Source organism: Canis aureus, chromosome 11 (genome assembly GCF_053574225.1).
Source record: "Canis aureus isolate CA01 chromosome 11, VMU_Caureus_v.1.0, whole genome shotgun sequence".
Classification (NCBI taxonomy): Eukaryota; Metazoa; Chordata; class Mammalia; order Carnivora; family Canidae; genus Canis; species Canis aureus.
In genome coordinates this window covers 39,930,785-39,943,508 of record NC_135621.1, presented here as the reverse complement: position 1 = coordinate 39,943,508, position 12,724 = coordinate 39,930,785, and the positions used below count along the sequence as shown (strand labels likewise).

The 12,724-nt window shown below is 39.5% G+C and overlaps 1 pseudogene; it reads right to left on the bottom strand.

The window, feature by feature from the left end:
• Positions 1 to 10,482: 10,482 nt before the first annotated feature.
• Positions 10,483 to 11,291, bottom strand: LOC144324402 (tubulin polyglutamylase complex subunit 2 pseudogene; annotated as a pseudogene).
• Between the last annotated feature and the right edge of the window lie 1,433 nt (positions 11,292 to 12,724).

Below are 12,724 nucleotides of genomic sequence, written 5' to 3'. Positions count from 1 at the left end.
GGAAGCATCCTCTCATTTAATAGTTTAATAGTTTCTAAAAATTTTATGTACAATTGGTCTGATTTCTTCCTTAAAAATTTGGTACATAATGAATGAAGCCAACCAGACCAGGAAGTTTCTTTGTGGGAAGTTCAATTGAACTTGAACCATGAATTCAGTTTCTTTAAAAGATACAAGGTTATTCAGATTATTTATTTCCTTTCCTTTTTTTTTTTAAGATTTTATTTATTCATGAGAGACACACATGGAGAGAGCCTAAGGCAGAAGTTCAACCACTGAGCCACCCAGGTGCCCTTCCAATTGGGACTTTTAATGTGATTGATATCATATAGTATATGTATTTTTTGTGATTGGATTTATTGAGCATAATATTTTCAAGATTAATGCATGTTGTAGCATGTGTTTCTTTTTAGGACTGAATAATATTCCATTTCATGAATATACCACATTTTGTTCATCCACTCATGACTTGACGGATGAAGAGTGTTCCCACCTTTTGGTAGTAATGAATGATGCTGCTAGCAACAGTCATATACAAGCTTTGGTGTGGACATATGTTTATGTCCAGGATTGGAATTGTTGGGTCCTGTGGTAACTCTATGTTTAATCATTTGAGGGACTGTCAGACTGTTTTCCAAAGCACTTCACCATTTTACATTTCCACTAGCAGTGTATGAATGTTTCAGTTTCTCCTTATCCTTGCCAACACTTGTTACCATCTGACTTTTTTTATTGTTAACAGTGGGTGTGAAGTGGTAACTTGTAGTTGATTTGCATTTGCCTGATGTTTAATAATATTGAGCGTCTTTTTATGTGCTTATGGGTTACTTGTATATCTTCCTCGGGGAAATGTCTATTCAGGTCTTTGGCACACTTTCAAATTGTGTTGTATGCCTTTTTATTATTAAGTTGTAAGAGCTCTTCATATATTCCAGATACAAGTCCCTTATATCTGATATGATTTGTAGATATTTTCTTGCATTTTGTTGGTTCTGTTTTTAGTTTCTTGATGGTATCCTTTGAGCCAAAAATTTTTAAATTTTGATGAATTTCAACTGATCTATTTTTTGTCGTTGCTGCGCTTTGGTGCCCTAGCCAAGAAATCTTTGCCAAATCGAATGTAGGCCCTTCCCTTACATTTTCTTTTAAGATTTTTATAGGTTTAGCCCTTACATTTAGGTCTGTGATATATTTTGAGTTAATTTTTATATATGGTGTGAAGTAAGACTCCCAAATCACTATTTTGCATGTGGCTATCCAGTTGACCCAGTACCATTTGTTGAAAAGACTATTCTTTCTCTGTGGGTTGGTCCTAGCCCCCTTGTCAAAAATCAGTTGACTCTACATGTATGAATTGATTCTTATATTCTTAATTTTATTCCATTCATTCATGTGCTTATCATATCAGAATTACATTCACTTAACTGCCATTGTTTTGTTGTAAATTCTTTTTTTTTAAAAGATTTTATTTACTTATTCATGAGGGAGTGAGAGAGAGAGAGAGAGAAAGACAGAGAGAAGTAGAGACACAGGCAGAGGGAGAAGCAGGCTCCATGCAGGGAGCCTGATGTGGGACTCGATTCCGGGTCTCTAGGATTACGCCCCGGGCCAAAGGCAGGCGCTAAACCGCTGAGCCACCCAGGGATCCCTGTTTTGTTGTACATTCTGAAATTATGAAGTGTGAGTCTCTCATTTTGTTCCTGTTTTTCAAGAGTGTTTTGACTATTCCAGGTGCCTTGAAATTCCACATGAATTTTAATATCAGCTTGTTAATTTCTACAATGAATTCACCTGGGATTTTGGGAGAGATTACACTGAATCTGTAGATCCATTTGGGGAGTAATTGCCATCTTAACCATGTTAAGTCTTCTGACCCATGAACATGGGGTGATTTTCCATTTATTTACATCTTCTATAATTTCTTTCAATGGTGTTTTGTAGGTTTTTTTTTTAAAGATTTTATTTATTTATTCATGAGAGACATACAGAGAGAGGCAGAGACCATAGGCAGAGGGAGAAGCAGGCTCCCTGCTGGGAGCCCAATGCAGGACTCGATCCTAGGACCCTGGGATCACAATCTGAGCTGAAGGCAGATGCTCAACCACCAAGCCACTCAGGTGTCCCTGTTTGGTAGTTTTTAGAGTATAAATTGTAACCTCTTGTCCACACTCACTAGGAATTTAGCCTCTGAAACTTGTGTTGGTGGGGATGAAAAATTTTGGCAGCCTGCCCCTTCTGGGGAGATACAGTAGCATTTGTCTGAGAACTGAAGAGAGAAGATCCCTGTTGTCACACTTACATGAAGTGTAGCAGGAGAGATAGCAGTTTGTGGCTCAAGTGCCATAGACTGTCACTGTATTAACTGACTTTTAGTACATTTTTCTTGAGTAGGTATTTCTTCCATAGCCATGTGCCCATTAAACAATTTCCAGAGGTCTTACAGTTTTAAAATAGTTTTATCAGTTATGGTTTTACCACTGGGTAGTAGGTTCATGGATCTCCTTCTACTTCCAACCCCCATGTGGAACTTTCCCAATCATCACTTTAAAAGAAATCTCAGATAATATACCCATAAGAGCCTAAGGCTCCTCTCAACCTGGGGTTTGTGGGCCTGAGAACCAATCTGACACCAGTGCTTTTGTTCTGGTCAACTGGAATGTTGGCGTTGCTGTTTACTGAAGTGGGAAAGCCTGCAGTAGAAGCATATTTGATTCTGGAAATGCTAAATTTGAGATACCTACTAGGCACTCAAGTTAGACATAAGTGGACAGTGAGAAATAAAATCCTAGAGCTTGGAAGAGAGGTTTTGGGTAGAAGTTGAAGTTTGGGAAAGAACTGTTTAGCAACAAGACAATGTAAGGTGATCTATAGAAATCATGTGCCCAGGTAAGTCCTGACTTATACTGATTTTCCTGATTTAATTATGAATGGCACCCTCTTTGTCTCTTAAAAATGTCCTTATTTAGATATTAAATTATATGGTAAAAAAAATAAATAAAAATAAATAAATAAATTATATGGTTATCCTCCCTCCTAAAGCATATAGAACATCTTATCAAAGATGTTGCAATATAACAGTTATTTGTGATATAACAAATCTGATGAAATGATTCAATAATGTCTATTTTCTATATGATATATTTAGATTAAAATTATTTTGAGAAAGTTTAAAAAATAAAGTTATGTACACATACTCCACACACATTCCTTGACAGTTGGACCTTATAATTGGAATATTAAAAGTCTATTTTGTCAAAAGAAGTACTGTTACTAAATTTTATTATAGGACAGTAAATTCAAAAGTCTCAAAAAAGACTTTTTCTCATGGGCTCATTGGCCAAAAATAATTTGACAGATCTAAGGCTAATGCAATTATCTGAGTGGATATCTCTAAAGAGTAGATATGTCATATGTCAACCTTTGACTATTGTACTTTTAAATATTAAATATTTAAAATATTGTGTAATGTTTAACTCAAATATTTCTCCCACCCGTGGTTCAGTTTTCTTAATAACTTAGCACTTGAAATATATGTTTGTTGAACATCTTTAGCATCCTTCTCTTAATGCTAGACTATAAGCTCCATGACAACATAGACCATTCACTTTTTCCTCTATATGCCCAGTGGCTTGACCAGTGCCTGACGCATAGTCAACATGCAATGCATATGTGTTGAATGAATGAAGAAATTATTTGGTGTAACAATATATTGCATGATATGTTGAGCATGAAATAGTTTTTATTTATTTATTTACTTATTTTAATTTTTAAATTTTTTTGAAATGGTATTTTTTATAAAATTCAGTGGAAAGACTCCTCTTTTTTGATTTATGTTTTATTTTTTAAAAATATTTATTTCTTTGAGAGAGAGAGAAAGAGAGAACACACAGAGAGGAGGAGCAGGAGAGAGAGAATCTCAAGCAGTCTCCTCACTGAGCACGGAGCCCAATGCTGGGCTTAATCTTATGACCCTGAGATCATGACCTGAGCTGAAACCACGTTTAGTTGCTCAACCTGCCGTACCACCCAGGTACCCCAAAAGACTCTTCTTTTAAAGGAAGGCAACATGTTAAGAAAATGATAGTTAAGGTGGCTTGATCGTCATGAACTCATGGGCATTCACTAAAATAATGTAAGTTTTCTTTAGTGCCAGTTGGCCATGACTTTAGGGCCCCATTTAATCTTTCACTGCCATTCTCAGAGGATGGTCTTTGAACCGGAAAAGCCAAAGGAGTCTAGAATAGACTTTATTTAGACACTTTTGTAACAAAGTGATAAAGATTTAAACATTGGGTTCATTAAAAATTAAGTATTGATGACTTCATTTCTGTGCCTATGATGATATAAAAAGTTCTCCATCGTTCATTGTCTCTGCCTCCCTAGAAAGCCTGGAGAATCTTGTCTCCATAGGCAAGGGCAAGGTTATGTGAGGGTATGGTGGGGGAGGTCCAGTGAAATCAGAGAAAGCTGAAATGAGAGAACAGGCTTGTAGAGTCAGATTCATTGTAATATCATTGTCCGTGGACACATGAAGGGGATAAACCTAAGAAAGAAATTACTTACGGACGCAACAGTAGTTCCTAACCATTTCATGGTTTGATTTAATGCATCCTGATATCCATCAGGAAAGTGTTTAGTGCTTAAGCAGATTGCTTGCTAATCTCAGTCATTTTGTAGCAGTAAAAGGAATACATGTTTTCCTCAAATTCTTATTAGAATCATCTATATCAAAGTAAGTGTGCTTGACAGAAAGCCAAATCACATATACATTTTGCAGTTCAGGAAACAAATCTAAAATGCAAGAAAATGGCTTTGTCCAGGTTATAAAATTATGTACCTTTTAATAAATTATTTTGACCAAAGGGGAATTTCGTTTAAATGATATATAACACATTAGAGTATTTGCCCCTCATAAAAGCCCCAGATTTAGACAAATCAAGAAACAGACTCTTAACTACAGAGAACAAAGTGATGGTCACCAGAGGGGAGATGGGTGGGGGATGGGTGAAATAGGTGATGGGAATTAAGGAGGGCACTTGTCCTGATGAGCACCAAGCAATGCATGGAATTGTTGAATCATTATATTGTACACCTGTAACTAACTGGAATTAAAATGAAACCTTAAAAAGTGGAGAAAAACCCCAAATTTAATGATGATCAACAGTGGCATACTGAAGGTAGAATGGTAGGAATGTCCATCCCAGATTTAGTCAGTAAAAGGAGGGTGCAGAGAAGGGGGCGAGACAGTTCATAGCCTAGAGAGAATTTTAAAACAAGGAAAATCTAGCCAGAACTTACCTGCCTTCTATTATCACCATGTTCTGACTTCATTTAAATTCTAGACCACAGTTGGCAAGTTTTTTTCTGGAAAGGGCAAGAGAGCAAGTACATTAGGCTTCGTGGTCTCTGCTCCTCTGTTGCCACGACTCTGCATTGCATCTGGAGATCAGCCACAGACATTAAGTAAAGGGACGAGGTGGCTCTGTTCCAGTGAAACTGTACTGGCTCCTGCTCTCTGTGTGAAGAGTGCACCTGTACCCGTCACTGACTGTCGCACCTCCTACGTGTGTATGCTTTCCTTGCATTGGCAGCAGCTCAGCTCTAGCTGAGTCTTGTGAGCAGACGGGACCTCTACCACATTGCTGCAGACACGAAGAATACGAAGAATACAGTGGGTCTCTTCCCTCTGCAGTGAGATACGTTACAGATCTTGCTACTCTTTCATTGTTCATGTGGGGGTAAGAAAGGCATTTGGAGCAGAAGCAGGACACCACTGATGTGTACTTGATGGGCAAAGCTTTGTTGTAAGACACTGCAAGTTTGGAGTTGCTTGTTTCTATAGCAAAACCTACTGAAACTGATGGACACATGTCATGTTAACTCCATGTCAATCTTGATTCATGTAGGCTGGAGGAGGACTGGGAGTGGGGTGGGGAAACCCAAACATAGTTTCAGAAGGTGTTCATTGACTGGAAGATCTATGATTTCATGCTATCTTCAACTTCTAAATGAGCTGCTAGGAGAGTAGTACTTTAAAGCAATGGAACTTCCATAGAACATTTATTTCTTTCTCCCTATTTCTCAGTCCCCAACAGCCTGAAATAGAAAGCAAGCTGAGTAAGATTTTTAAATCGCCCACTAATTGTTTAGACTAAAACTTTCAGTTTCTTCTTCCAATAAATAATCTCATTATAAAAGTAATGATGCTGTGGTAGAGATCTTTATTTTGCACCTATTTAGTAGGCTCTTGCACATTCCTAAGCAGTATTTATTGAACTTAATGCCTCTGGTTGGCTTCTGTGGGGGATAGAGGTACTTAGAATTATTTCAATATTATAAATGTTTCACAAATAAGCTTTAGTCACAGCATTCCAATGCATTTTAATTATGAGGAAAATTATGCAGAATAATAATTATTGATATAAAGATGACATTTTAGTTCAAAGATTTATTTATTTGAGAGAGAGCATGTGCATACACAAATGGGGGGAGGGGCAGGGGAGAAGGAGAGAAATCCTCAAGCAGACTCCTCATTGAGTGCAGAGCCCAATGCAGGGCTAAATCTTAGGACTCAGATCATGACCTGAGCCCAAATCAGAAGTCTGATGCTCAGTGACTGAACCACCCAGGAGCTCCCAAAGATGCCATTTTAAATCTTTATAGCTCCCATTTTGTTCTAACCAATGCAAAATTAAGATGGTGGCTTGATTTCTATTATAAATGGCTCAGAGTAGATCTTCAATAAATTAATTCCATCCAAAGCATCCTTGCTAAGTAGTGTGCTGGACCTAAGACACACAGTGATGAGCACAGCAGACATGGACCCTGCCATCATGGAACTCTGGAATGCCACTGGAGATGGACACCAATCAATTAATCACACAAATAATGTTAAAATTGCAACTCTGTTTAGGGTTGTGAATAAGAGATACATATACTTTGAGAATGCATGTTAGGATTTACCTAGTTTGAGAATCAGGGAAGGCTGCTCTGAAGAATCAGTGCTTGATCTGCGCCAGGAAGAGCAGGGATTACTAGGTGAAGAGAGGTGAAGGAGTGTTCCAGCAGAAGCAGTAATGTGTGCAGAGACTCTGTGGTGGAGGAAGCACACTGGATACTTAGGCCTAAGGCAAGGCTAGTGTGGCTCATTAGCATATAGTTCATGGTTAGCATGGCACAGGGTAGATTAGAGAGGGGGCCAGACCACACAGCCCTTATAGACCAAGTCAAGGACTTTTATGTTAGTTGGAGGTGGTTAATATTCTCCTGGATGAGACAGGCTTGATACAATCAAATTGTGCTTGGAAAACATCACTCTGGCTGCAGGTAGTGAACACGTGGGGTGTGCATGCAGGTGAGTGTGTACATGGTAAGGAGGGCATTGCAGTGATCCAGGTGAAAGCTCATGCTAGCTGAGGCCAGAGGGTGGCTGGGAAATGGAGAGGAAACAGGAAATTTGGAGGCTAGGCTAAACTAGGCTTTGGAGATACACCTTTCAGACCCATGAGAGGAGATGTGAAATAGAGATTTGGAAATAGATACTATTGCACATAGCTTAGAGAGGTCTGAATTTAGGCAAAATAGGCAAGTCACTACTATCACAGATATAAATCAGGTTGCCTAGGGAGAGTACAAAGTGAGCAGTGGAGAGGCCCCCGATGTGAGCCTTGAGGAAGGCTAACTTTTAATAAATTTGGGGAGTTTTCAGCCATTTTTTCTCCAAATAGTTTTTCCGCTCCTCTGTCTCTCTCTTTTCATTCTGTTACTCCCATCATGCATACGTGGATGTTCTTAACAGTATCCCACATTTCTCCGAGGCTGTTTTCACTCATTTTTTTCTCCCCGTTTACCCTTTAGATTGCATTGTTTCTATCAGTCTTCAGATTCACTAATTCTTTCTTCTGGTGAGCCCCACTAGTGAACTTGCTTATCTCTATTTCAGTTATCACATTCAAAAGGAAAATTTCCATTTGGTTCATTCTCATAATTTCTATCACTTTATTGAATACTATATTCAATGTGTATTGTCATCATACCTTCCTTTACATCTTTAATTTATGGTTTCTTCCAGTTCTTTGAACATAATTATAATGGCCGCTTTGAGGTCTTTATAAGTTAAATTCCACTACCTGGTTATTTTCACAGGTAGTTTCTATTACCTGCTTTTTCCATAATGTCACATTTTCCTGATTTTTTGGTTTGTTTGTCTTGAAACTGGACATTTTAGATAATATGTTCTAGCAACTCTGGATATTAGCTTCCCATCCCCCATCCCTGGGCTTGTTGTTGTTTGTTTATTTGTTTAGTAACTGGCTAGATTATTTTAGTGAAGTCTATTCCCCCTTAGGAGGTATGCACCTTGGGGATCCCTGGGTGGCGCAGCGGTTTGGCGCCTGCCTTTGGCCCAGGGCGCGATCCTGGAGACCCGGGATCAAATCCCACGTCGGGCTCCCGGTGCATGGAGCCTGCTTCTCCCTCTGCCTGTGTCTCTGCCTCCCTCTCTCTCACTGTGTGCCTATCATAAATAAAAAAAAAAAAAAAAAAAAAAAAGGAGGTATGCACCTTGAGTGTGCCCAGTCACCCTGGGATGACACTGCTTTTGGCAGGGCTGTCTTTAATTGTCTCCTTCCTAGACCACACTTAGATGGTAAAGTCCACTAATTGCTGGCTGATTGTTTTCAGAAATGCCTTTGAGTGTTTATTATTCCAGGGATTAACCATTAAAATTAGGGTCATTTAAAGGAATAATCTCCAAGGTCAGTGATTGATATTTGCTCAGACTCCAGGTGAGCTCTTATCTCTCTTTCCTAGGTTGTCCTGGACAGGCTAGCTCGATTGCCTTCACCATGACTTCCACCATTTATGAGAATGCCCTTAAGATTGAAACTGTTCATACTCTGTTCCAAATGAAATCAATTTTTTGGGGAAGAGATTAGGAGCTCTTTGTTTAGGGCCCACTTCTCCTCTTAGGTAAAACGTGCGAGCCCCAGCATTTGGAGCTGGGGTTGGGAACAATGGTGTAGTTCTCTTTGAATGACATTCTCACTTTAGGGGCTGAGTGATTGGTGGAAGTAAGGAGCAATAGACTCAGGTGTTTTTAGGTTGTATCTCCTCGGATGGAACTAATGCTTTATGAGCCAGCAAAGGACCACTGAGGCCTCAGTATTCTCATTGATGCCATTCAAGATAGAGCCTCTGTCTTATAAATGGAGTTTGAGCAGAAGTAGAGAGTCCTCACTTCTTGGCACTGCTTGCCTACAATTTAGCTTCACCAACTGGTAGTTGGGGACAGGATGAGAATTGCTGATACCCTGCTCCTCTTGTGGAGAAAGTCCTTTGACTAACTGCTGGAGAAAAAGAGAGTTCTCTGTTCCTGGCCGCACCACTAGGCTTTCTATTGTATGGAGTTGGGAACCAAGATTAGGGGTCTCAGTTCAAATACCACAAACTCTTGCTATTCTTATCAAATTTTCCGAGATTTTCTTAATTTGTTTCTGGCACTTACTATATACCCTTTGGACCATTTCCAAAGACATTAAATAATTCTATTTTTTTTTTTGGAAGCAATAAACCCTATAGGAAACTGAAAAAGGACCTGAGTGAGAATTATGAAAAATAAAAAGAACATGTACAATTGTATCTTCAAGAATTTTCATGGAACATTATGACACATTAAATTAAGATATCCACATTCTCTAACAAAAATGAGCTGATTTGAGAAAAGGTAGCATGAAAATATTCTAATGGGGGATCGTTGGGTGGCGCAGCGGTTTGGTGCCTGTCTTTGGCCCAGGGCGCGATCCTGGAGATCCGGGATCGAATCCCACATCGGGCTTCCGGTGCATGGAGCCTGCTTCTGCCTCTGCCTGTGTCTCTGCCTCTCTCTCTTTCTCTCTCTGTGACTATCATAAATAAATAAAAATTAAAAAAAAAAAAGAAAATATTCTAATGCAGTACTGACCAATAGAACTTTCTATGATAATGAAAATATTCCATTATCTCTGTGTTGTTGAAAACAGAATTTACTAGCCCCATGAACACTCACAAAGTGGCTAATTCAATTGAGGAACTGAATTTTTAATATAAATAGCCACATGTGGCTAGTGATTACCAATTGAACAGCACAGTTCTAATGCCTCATGGATCAAAATCAGTGGTTTCTTTGGGGGGATTTCTCTAATCACTGCTGAAGGGTGTAGAGGGTTGGGGGGTGGAAAGAGAAAAAATCCCTTAACAGCAAAATTTAACTATTTAAACAAGTTCTGAAACTCTACAGCTTTCAGAGGCAGGGGATGAGGAAAGAACTCTGGAGGAGACCTGAGTATGCCCTTGAACTCCTGGCAAATGCCAAAGTGAGTAAAAGGCCTGGGATTTGGCTCGCTTACATGGGAAAAGGCCTATGGTGCCACTCACAAAACCTGAGGCTTGGGCCGCTTGTGTGTGGAAATCTTGGCTGTGGGGCTGGCAGGGAAGTGAAAGTGCTCATTTCCAGAAAAGGGCCAGGTTTCCAGGACCAGAAGAGGAGTTAGAGGTGGAGAGAGAAACTTCGGGGCCTTTCTGGCCACCTGCGGGCTGAACAGGCCCTTTCTTTTTGGGATTAAGGTATTATTCTTGCTCTTGAATATTCTGCTGGGATCCAGGCTTATTCACCAAGAAGCTGGTCTCTTCTGCTAGCAGGTCTGTGTTGTAGGTGATGGGTTTACACATGCTGAACCATTGCTTGGCCTGGGGGCTAATGCCATAGCTGGGGAGGGCATACTGCCACTGCAGCAGGCCCAGGTGCGTGATGAGCAGGCGGTAGTAAGTGGTAAAGGTATCTGTGAGAAAATTCAGGAGAACGCTCTGTCCAGGGACCAGATCTCAGTATCTTGTGCTAACACGGGTTTCCCTGTTTCGTAGACAAGGCAAACCTTTCTGTTCCCATTGCAAGGATCCAGCTCAAATATCACACTGCAAGACTCAAAGTGAGGCTTCTCTGGCGGGTTCTCACTGGCTTCAAGTGTATCATCCTCCAGGTCTGCCAGAGTTGGTGCATTAGGGAATGAATACATGGAGGACTGGTTGAGGGGAGTCAGTTTTGAGATGCTGTTAATCGCCATGCTTCCCGGTGGAATGGTGTGCTCTTCCAGCTTCACACTCCATGTCATGTGGAAGCCATTGGTCACCAGGTAAAAATTCTTCAAATCCTCACGTAGCATGTAGTTATTTTGTTGTTGTTGTTGTTCCCATAAAGAAATCATATGACGTTCAGCAGGTAGTTTTTCTATGCTAGTCATCTCTGCCACACCTAGGGGAGATTTGAGGATGCAGGTGATCCCCAGGGTCAGCTTCTCCAGGTGCTGCTTGTTGCAGCCCTGGGGCAGTGTCTCCTCCATGGCTTCTGTCCCCACTCTGTGTGCAGTGAGGGCAACTGTAGGGACCTGAATAATTCTTTAAAGGAAATATTTTTCACCATTTTCACTGGGCAGTGGGTCTACAGAGTTTATCACAGAGTTTGTCATGCCGGAAGTCCCCCTCTGAAAGCTAACTTTCAGCAGCAGTGGTAGAAGAGGATGAGCAATCCAATGAGGGAAAGAAGGAATGACCAGAGAGGTATAGAGAAAACCAGAGAGAGTATATCATTTAAGTCAAGACACCATGGTTGGTAGGTCATGCGAGATGGAAATATATGCTTTGAAATTTACATAAGGAAGTCATTGGCATTGTTAATTTTGGTGAGGTGATGATGGTTCTGGAAGCCAGTTTGGAGTGCAGTGAGGATGGGAGCCAGGCCAAGAGGTGGATGTAAAGAGTATGGACGACTATTACATTTTTAAATACAAAATTTGTAGAAGAAAAGTTTAGAAAATAATAAAATGAGCATATGTATACCTGCCACCTGTTTTATTAAATTTTAATATGTGGTCATATTTAGTTGTGATTAAAATAAATTAAAGATGGAGTTAAGTCCCCTGGTATACTCTTTCCCAATCTCTCTCCCTATCTTTTAGCTGTAAGTATTATCATTAATTTGGTGTCTTTCATTTCTGTGCATATATAATACTATAACTATATCTACGTGTATATGTAAATGACACAAACTATTGCTTATGTCTTTAATATGTGTATAAATGATATTATATGGTACATACTTTTCTAAAACTTGTTTTTAAAAAATCCAATATTGTGCTTTAGGAATTCATCCATTTATTCACAAGAGATATAAATCAAGTCATTTATTTTAGAAATATGTCCTAATTTGGCAACTTCTACTGATGGACATTACGTTACTTATGAGCATTTCTTATTAGAAAGAGAGTTCCACTGAACTTTCTGGAGTACACCTTCTTGTACACATGTGTCAGGATATTCTTAAAAGTGGGGATGCTGGGGTATAAGCTCACATGCCTGAAGTTTTGGCAGATGGTGTCAGTGGCTCTCCAGAGTATCACCAATGGTATATGAATCTGTTTCTTTAACATCGTCATCATCAGACTTCCAAAATTTGCCTTTCAGAAGGATGTAAAATGTATTTTGCTACAGTTTATTTTCCCCATTTACTCATGGGGTTCAACATCTTTATACTGTTAATTGGTAATTTGTCTTCTTCTGAATGACTTCGTCCTTTTGCCCACTATTATCTGGGGATCTGTTTCCTTATTAACTTGTATGAATTCCTCATGTGTTGGGGAAGCTAATTTTTAGGAATGTCCATTATGAATATATTTTTTCAATCCATGCCTCA